The following is an 8,744-nucleotide window of genomic DNA, read 5'->3' as shown; positions in this document are numbered from 1 at the left end:
AAGGCATGAAACAATAAAAATCCTCAAAGAAAGCATAGGAAAAACACTGGAAGATATTGGCCTAGGGAAAGACTTCATGAAGAAGACTGCCATCGCAATTGCAACAACAACAAAAATAAACAAATGGAACTTCATTAAACTGAAAAGCTTCTGTACAGCTAAGGAGACAATAACCAAAGCAAAAGAGACAACCTACACAATGGGAAAGGATATTTGCATATTTTCAATCAGACAAAAGCTTGATAACTAGGATCTAAACAGAACTCAAATTAATCCACATGAAAAAAGCCAACAATCCCGTATATCAATGGGCAAGAGACATGAATAGAACTTTCTCTAAAGATGACAGACGAATGGCTAACAAACACATGGATAAATGTTCATCATCTCTATATATTAGAGAAATGCAAATCAAAACAACCCTGAGATATCATCTAACCCCAGTGAGAATGGCCCACATCACAAAATCTCAAAACTGCAGATGCTGGCGTGGATGTGGAGAGAAGGGAACACTTTTACACTGCTGGTGGGACTGCAAACTAGTACAACCTTTCTGGAAGGAAGTATGGAGAAACCTCAAAGCACTCAAGCTAGACCTCCCATTTGATCCTGCAATCCCATTACTGGGCATCTACCCAGAAGGAAAAAAATCCTTTTATCATAAGGACACTTGTACTAGACTGTTTATTGCAGCTCAATTTACAATCGCCAAAATGTGGAAACAGCCTAAATGCCCACCAACCCAGGAATGGATTAACAAGCTGTGGTATATGTATATCATGGAATACTATTCAGCCATTAAAAAAAATGGAGACTTTACATCCTTCGTATTAACCTGGATGGAAGTGGAAGACATTATTCTTAGTAAAGCATCACAAGAATGGAGAAGCATGAATCCTATGTACTCAATTTTGATATGAGGACAATTAATGACAATTAAGGTTATGGGGGGAAAGCAGAAAGAGGGACGGAGGGAGGGGGTGGGGCCTTCGTGTGTGTCACACTTTATGGGGGCAAGACATGATTGCAAGAGGGACTTTACCTAACAATTGCAATCAGTGTAACCTGGCTTATTGTACCCTCAATGAATCCCCAACAATAAAAAAAAAAAAAAAAACATTCAGTGGGGAAAAGATTCCCCTTTTAACAAATGGTGCTGGGTAAACTGGCTGGCAACCTGTAGAAGATTGAAACTGGACCCACACCTTTCACCATTAACTAAGATAGACTCTCACTGGATAAAAGATTTAAACTTAAGACATGAAACTATAAAAATACTTGAAGAAAGTGTAGGGAAAACTTTTGAAGGAATTGGCCTGGGTGAATATTTTATGAGGAGGACTCCCCAGGCAATTGAAGCAGTATCAAAAATACATTACTGGAACCCGATCAAACTAAAAAGCTTCTGCACAGCCAAGAATATAGTGAGTAAAGCAAGCAGACAGCCCTCAGAATGGGAGAAAATATTTGCAGGTTATACCTCCGATAAAGGTCTAATAACCAGAATCCACAGAGAACTCAAACATATTAACAAGAAAAGAACACGTGACCCCATCTCAGGGTGGGCAAGGGACTTGAAGAGAAACTTCTCTAAAGAAGACTGATGCAAGATCTACAAACACATGAAAAAAAGCTCATCATCCTTAATTATCAGAGAAATGCAAATCAAAACTACTCTGAGATATCACCTAACCCCAGTAAGCCCACATAACAAAATCCCAAAACCAGAAATGTTGGCATGGATGTGGAGGAAAGGGCACACTTCTACACTGCTGGTGGGAATGCCCACTAATACGTTCCTTCTGGAAGGATGTTTGGAGAATACTTAGAGACCTAAAAATAGACCTGCCATTCGATCCTATAATTCCTTTACTAGGTTTATACCCAGAAGACCAAAAGTCACAATATAACAAAGACATCTGCACCAGAATGTTTATTGCAGCCCAATTCATAATTGCTAAGTCATGGAAGAAGCCCAAGTGCCCATTGACCCACAAATGGACTAGCGAATTGTGGTACATGTATACCATGGAATACTATGCAGCCTTAAAGAAAGATGAAGACTTTACCTCTTTCATGTTTACATGGATGGAGCTGGAACATATTCTTCTTAGCAAAGTATCTCAGGAATGGAAGAAAAAGTATCCAATGTACTCAGCCCTACTATGAAGCTAAATTATAGCTTTCACATGAAGACTATAACCCAACTATAGCACAAGACTATGGGGAAAGGGCCAAGGAAGGGGAAGGGAGGGGGGAGGTTTTGGTGGAGGGAGGGTAATGGGTCAGGCCACATCTATGGTGCATCTTAGAATGGGTGCAGGCGATTGCACTAATGTACACAGCTGTGATTTAACAATAAAAAGAAAAGAAAATATATGAAAAAAAATAAAAGAGATTTTGAGTTTTGAACAGCCAGAGGTTTGCCCCAGGTATGTGAACATTTAGTTAAAATTATCACACTGTGGTTTGGGTAACAGAACCCTTGGGATCCGAACCTTTCAGAATAACACTGAACTAGAATTTCCTTTTTAGTTTCTATAAACATAGACGGTCCAGACGCCCTGACTCTTCATCTCCTGAGGATTTTGTGAACATGGATCAAGTCTCACCAAGCTTTTTAGAGAAGCGTCGATGTTCATTGAATATGAGGGACCCCAAGGGTCACAAGCCCAGAGGACCCCAACTGTCTACATTTGAGTACAAGGCATGAGAGACTCCTTAAACACAGAACCACTTTCCCTTCAATTCTGGATCTATACTACTCAATTTTCCCCCATGGCCAAATTTCTGTGTATTTTTATTAAAAAAGAAGAAAACTCAGCTCTGAGAATTGTGATTCATCTAAGCATCAGCTCTGAAGCTTCAGAACCATGACTAGGAAATTACCACCTCATACACGTTTAGGCTTGATTATTGGGGTCTCAGAAGAGTCAATTTCACTGAGATGACCAACATCTAATGGCCTCTATCATATAATGATTCAAAGTACATTCCACAATCTGTTCTTTAATCTTCTGAATCAGGGAAAGACCTGGCTAAAGTTTTTAGGAAGGCATAAGCAGGCCATTTTTCAAATGAACAACAGGGTCTCTCTTCTGAACAGCTTGATTAAGAGGGGCAGGAAAAAGGAACAAGAAGGACAGTGAACATTAGTCCATCTAGATCCCTGATGCTACTGAAAAACTCCCCCCATGCACATGTCACCAACAACTAATCTGTCAGAATTCCCAGTAGCTGAAATGAGGCAGAACAGATGTGTGCCCTGGGCTTCCACAAAGAAAAAAATAGTAATCTCCTCACATGTTACAGATTTGGAGTTATTCTTTCAAGAAATAAGTACATGAAGATGATTATTTCTCTTTAAAAATGCACATGGCAAATAGCTGGCCAGACAGGCATAGACATGGATGTGCTGTAGGCTTATACATTTATTTGCAAAACACAATGTAATGGAAATGGACATCATACTTTGCATTTATATAGCAACTATATCTCCAAGGACCTCAAAGGATTCTGCAGCCATTACTTAATTCATCCTTGTTATAAGCTTGTAAAATGAAGGAGAGGCCAGGATTACTCATCCCATTTTATTAAAGAGGAAGCAGAATCCCCAAGAGGATACATGGACTGGCTAGGGCATATTGTGAGTTATTTGCTCAAAACCATATAGGGGATGAAATTAGTCCCAAATTGTCCTGATACCCACCAATTTTTACCTGCAGACTTCCAAAAAGGAAATGACTCTGTATCTTAGGCTTGTGTTTATGGCATAGACCACCCAGTGGATGGTGCTGAGGGCAAGTTATAAACTGGAAAAGGGATGAAGTTAGCAAGTGCTTGGCGTTTCCCTTTCCCTCCAATTGGATGCTCCTGGCTGCATTCCTATGAATAGGCACAGTGCTCCTGACAGCAAAGAGGGGGGAATGTTCCTGCCATCACTGCCCTGGGACCAAAAGGCATTCCAGTGGCAATTGATAATGTAGAACTGTGCTATGGACACTGCACCCCAGCCCCAGCCCCAGTGACTGCCATGCCCCGCAAAGAGGACATCTCACCCACACTTGCCTTTCTCTGCATCTGTGACACACACAGATGTGAACAGCACTGTGACTCTCAGGATTTGCTCTCCAGTGGCCACTGACAATGTAGAACAGGGCTGTCCACAAACACAAGTCACATCTGCAACATTCAATTTCAAGGGAGCTACAGATGCAAGCCACATTTGTAATTCTAACATGCTTTGTAGTGACATGTATACCTGAGTAAAAAAAAACATGTAAGTTCTTACTTCAGCTGCACATATACTAAAATTGGAACAATGCAGAGAAGATTAGCATGGCCCCTGTGCAAGGGTGACACACAAATTCATGAAGCATTCTAAATTTCTTAAATAAAAAAAAAGAAACAGGTGATAGTAACTATAATAATATATTTTATTTAAGCCAATATAGCCAATATATCATCAATACTAAAAATGATTATGAGATACCTTCCTTTTCTTTAACTTCAAAACCCACAGTGCAGACAAGATGGCTGACTGAAGCCACCTTTCTACAGAGGCTCCCATCCAGAAGGAGAGTTTAAGGACAGAGATTCAGCAAGTAACCTGGTGGATTAGAGCTGCACCAAGAGAGAAGGTTGAAGAATGCACATCAACCCGTGAGGCAAACTGTGACCCCAAGGATACAAACAAAAGGTACAAAATCCACCACCAAGCAGATGGGAGTCCCCTCCCCCATGAGAATGGCTCAAAGTGCCCCACAAACAAAAGAGCAGAGTTCAAAGGTCCTTCCACTACACTCCATGGGAGAGACCCTCTAAAAACTGGACCTACTGTCCCTACTAGGGTGCCACAGCGTTCTCCTGCCAGGCATAAAACTGTATAAAACTATATATATTCTCTACCTCCAATTCTGAGCTCCCAGCACTCCCCTCCACTCTCACTCTGAGGTCTGGAGGCCTGTCCACCAGGAGTCCAGATTCTTGGGTGATTTCTCAAGGGGTGTAGACAGGGCCTACACTGCAGCTGGTCAGTGCTGATTCTGCAGCACGGGAGTGAGGAGAGGACAGTCAGTTGAGAGGGAACCACACCAGAGTGGTGGTGCCCCAAGGTGCAGAGCAGCAGCCGTTTTTGGCAACAATAGGGTTCACTCCCGGATATTCCAAAGACACACCCCCTGTCTCCCTGGGGAGGCAGAGGAGGCTGGGCATCTTCTCAGGTGACAACCACCATGGAACAGATCTGGGATGGAAATGCAAGCCCCATGAGTAAAGGGTTTGCCTGCGGTGGTACCGGCCTGGGTGGAGCACAGGGACTAGAAAACACAAGTGCAGAGCCAGGAAATTCCCAGGGCGGAGCTGACACAGAGGACCGCTTTACTGAGCCTAAGATGCACCCAGCCCTCAGGGGATCCTCAGCCTATAGACAAAGGAAGGCAGGAGGCTAGAACTGACAGTGAATCGAATACAAACCTGCAGGAGCAAAGACAGGACCTGAGGCACAGGCTCTGGGAACTCAAAACAGCTTCTCTTCTGCAGGGGAATTTAGCAGGGACAGAAACAAATTCCCACAAAGTTTTTCTGTTCTGTCAGTAACATCAATCAGGGGTGGGGCTGGAACTGAGTGAATACCCCCCAGCCTCCATTAAGCACCCGAGGTTATCAGGCTTCACCTCCCCCTGCTGGATAGAGGCAGAGCGCAGCAGCCTGGCTGAGCAGAAATAAATTTCCTTGTGATTCAGACAGGTACAAACGCCTGGAGTGTCTGTTCACTAGAGGCAGCTGGGTCACAGTTCTGTAGAGCTATCAGTGACTGGGTGTGACACAGGTGCAAGGTGGGGAAGGAGGCATCAACTTTCCAAGACTGATCTATTTACTGGGTGGGTCCTCCTGACTTCACAGAGGACCGGAGCAAGTCATATCTGAGTCGTCACCAGACCCCTGTGATCCAGTTGCCAGAGACCTTTTAAACTCTCCCACCTGAGACAGGTGCTGACTGAGACAATTGATTTGGACCTTTTGAACTGAGCCAATCGCCCGAGGACTATTCGATTGGTGCCCTGGGTGTGTGATTGGAGGAAGGTTTATTTTCCTTTTCCAATTATTGCTTGTGGGGGACAGGGTGTCTTAATTGCTGGTATTTCTCTACAGCTGAGACTTCAACCCAGAGTAACTGTTTCACTTGGGTTGGACAGAGACCAGCTGAAAACAAGACAGAACCACTTAGCCCCACCACACCAAACAGGTCCTCAGTTTCTCAGGCCATAGCACTGTACAGGTCCTCAACAAACCTCCAGGGGAAAAATCAAATGGTGTAAACAATCATGGGGCGAAATAAATGGAAAAACTCTGGTAACATGAATAACCAGAATAGATCAAATGCCCCAAGGAAAGATATGCCAGATGTAACTGAAGATCCCATTCATAAACAGCTGGCTGAGATGTCAGAAATCGAATTCAGAATTTGGATTGCAAACAAGATTAAGAGAATGGAGGAAAATTTGGAATTAGAAATTCGAGCAGCAATTCAAAAGTCTGAATTAGAAATTCGAGGAGAAATTCAAAAGTTGCTCAAGAATTTAAAGAATTTAAAGACAAAACCACCAAAGATTTTGATGCACTGAAGCAAGAATTTGCAGCCCTGAAAGATCTGAAAAATACAGTAGAATCCCTGAGCAACAGAGTGGAGCAAGCAGAAGAAAGGATTTCTCACATTGAAGACAAAGCTGTTGAACACTCCCAAACTCTCAAAGAGGAAGAGAAATGGAGACCAAAAATGGGTCATTCTCTCAGAAAGATCTGGGATAATTCAAAGAAGGCTAATATTCACCTCATTGGAATCCCTGAAAGTGACAAAGTGGCCTCGCAAGGCACATAGGCCCTTCTCCATGAAATTATGAAAGAGAATTTTCCCCCACCCGGTCAGTTAGTCCGCGGGTCAGTGGGTCTGTGAGTCCCGGCCGCCGGCTTCGTTCTGGCCATGGTATCCTGGCTGCAGCTGCTGGTGCTATTGGGGCTGCTCCCGGGCGCAGCTCCTGCCCCCGCCAAGCCCCGAGGTACCGGCAATGAGGCCTGGGGGCCGCCGTCCCCTGTGCTGCTGGAGCCCGCTTCACCCTCGAGATGCACAACCGGGGCCGGGCTCCGGGGACACAGGCGGTGCTGCGAGCCGTGCGCGGCCGCATCCACCAGGCGGATCAGGGGTCACTGTACTCCTTGGAGGCCTCCTTGGAGGAGCCACCCTGCAACGACCCCACGGTGTACCAGCTCCCAGTGTCCAAGAAAACTGCTCTGCAGCTTTGAAATCCTGGACGAGCTAGGAAAACACATGCTGCTGAGGAAGGACTGTGGCGCAGTGGATACCAAGGTTACAGATGAGAAAAACAACACTTTGAGTTCAGTCATTTCACTGTTGAAAAACAGTCCTCTGTCCAAGGACTTTTCCATGAAGATGCTTTCAGTCTTCAAGGACTTTCTCACCACCTATAACCGGACATACGAGAGTAAAGAAGAAACTCAGTGGTGCCTGTCCATCTTCATCAATAACATGGTATGAGCACAGAAGATCCAGGCCCTGGATCAAGGCACAGCTCATTATGGGGTTACCAAGTTCAGTGATCTCACAGAAGAGGAGTTCCATACCATCTACCTGAATCCTCTCCTCCGAGAAGATCTTGGCAAGAAGATGCAAGTAGTCAAGCCTGTGGGTGACCCTGCCCCACCTGAATGGGACTGGAGGAATAAGGGGGCTGTCACTAACGTTAAGAAACAGGGTATGTGTAGCTCCTGCTGGGCTTTCTCAGTCACAGGCAATGTGGAGGGCCAGTGGTTCCTGAACCAGGGGACCCTGCTGTCCCTCTCTGAGCAGGAGCTCTTGGACTGTGACAAGATGGACAAAGCCTGCCTGGGTGACTTACCCTCCAACGCCTACTCAGCCATAAAGAATTTGGGAGGGCTGGAGACAGAAGAGGACTACAGCTACCAGGGCCAAATGCAGGCCTGCAACTTCTCAGCAGAGAAGGCCAAAGTCTACATCAATGATTCGGTGGAGCTGAGCCATAATGAGCAAAAACTGGCGGCCTGGCTGGCCAAGAAAGACCCGATCTCCATTGCCATCAATGCCTTTGGCATGCAGTTCTACCACCATGGGAAATCACGCCCACTCCGGCCTCTCTGCACCCCTTGGCTCATCGACCACGCTGTACTGATAGTGGGCTATGGAAACTGCTCTGACATTCCCTTCTGGGCCATCAAGAACAGTTGGGGCACCGACTGGGGCGAACAGGGCTACTACTACTTGCACCGTGGGTCCAGGGCTTGTGGAGTGAACACTATGGCTAGCTCAGCGGTGGTGGAATGAGGAGCCTGCTGGCTCAGGACCTGGTGCCAACAGGAGCAGCCCCTCCCCCAGCCTGACCTGCATGTCCAGGCCCCTCCCCAAGAGGGCCAGCTGGCTGAGGGTACAGCACTGAGTAACTTGGGGTGAGCAAAGGACACCCAGCTAGCACAGCCCTACTCCCTGCCACCCACTCCCATCCCGCAGCCCCCCCACCTGCACCTGTTGGTTTGTAGTAGCTAGGAGGTTCTGGGGCTAAGCATTTCTTGGTGGCTGACACTGGAGCATGAGATTTGGACTCGGGTAACGGGCAAGAAGATATTCTGATCGACATCTACTGGGAGAGCCCAAACCTGCAAACCTTGATCTTGGACTTCCAGACTCCAAAATGGTCCCTTCCAGAGGTGAT

The 8,744-nt window shown here is 45.7% G+C and overlaps 1 non-coding gene and 1 pseudogene across 2 annotated transcripts; both read left to right on the top strand.

Moving 5' to 3' along the window:
- Positions 1–4,283: 4,283 nt before the first annotated feature.
- LOC128560528 (U6 spliceosomal RNA) lies at positions 4,284–4,390 on the top strand. The gene has a single exon (XR_008373026.1). It is a non-coding gene; the product is annotated as a U6 spliceosomal RNA (small nuclear RNA).
- Positions 4,391–6,971: 2,581 nt separating this feature from the next.
- Positions 6,972–8,543, top strand: LOC128560339 (cathepsin F-like; annotated as a pseudogene). Its single transcript, XR_008372937.1, has one exon. The product of XR_008372937.1 is annotated as a cathepsin F-like (transcript).
- The last annotated feature ends 201 nt before the right edge of the window (positions 8,544–8,744 follow it).

Source organism: Nycticebus coucang, chromosome 11, assembly GCF_027406575.1.
Source record: "Nycticebus coucang isolate mNycCou1 chromosome 11, mNycCou1.pri, whole genome shotgun sequence".
Classification (NCBI taxonomy): domain Eukaryota; kingdom Metazoa; phylum Chordata; class Mammalia; order Primates; family Lorisidae; genus Nycticebus; species Nycticebus coucang.
This window is presented reverse-complemented; position numbering and strand designations above follow the sequence as displayed.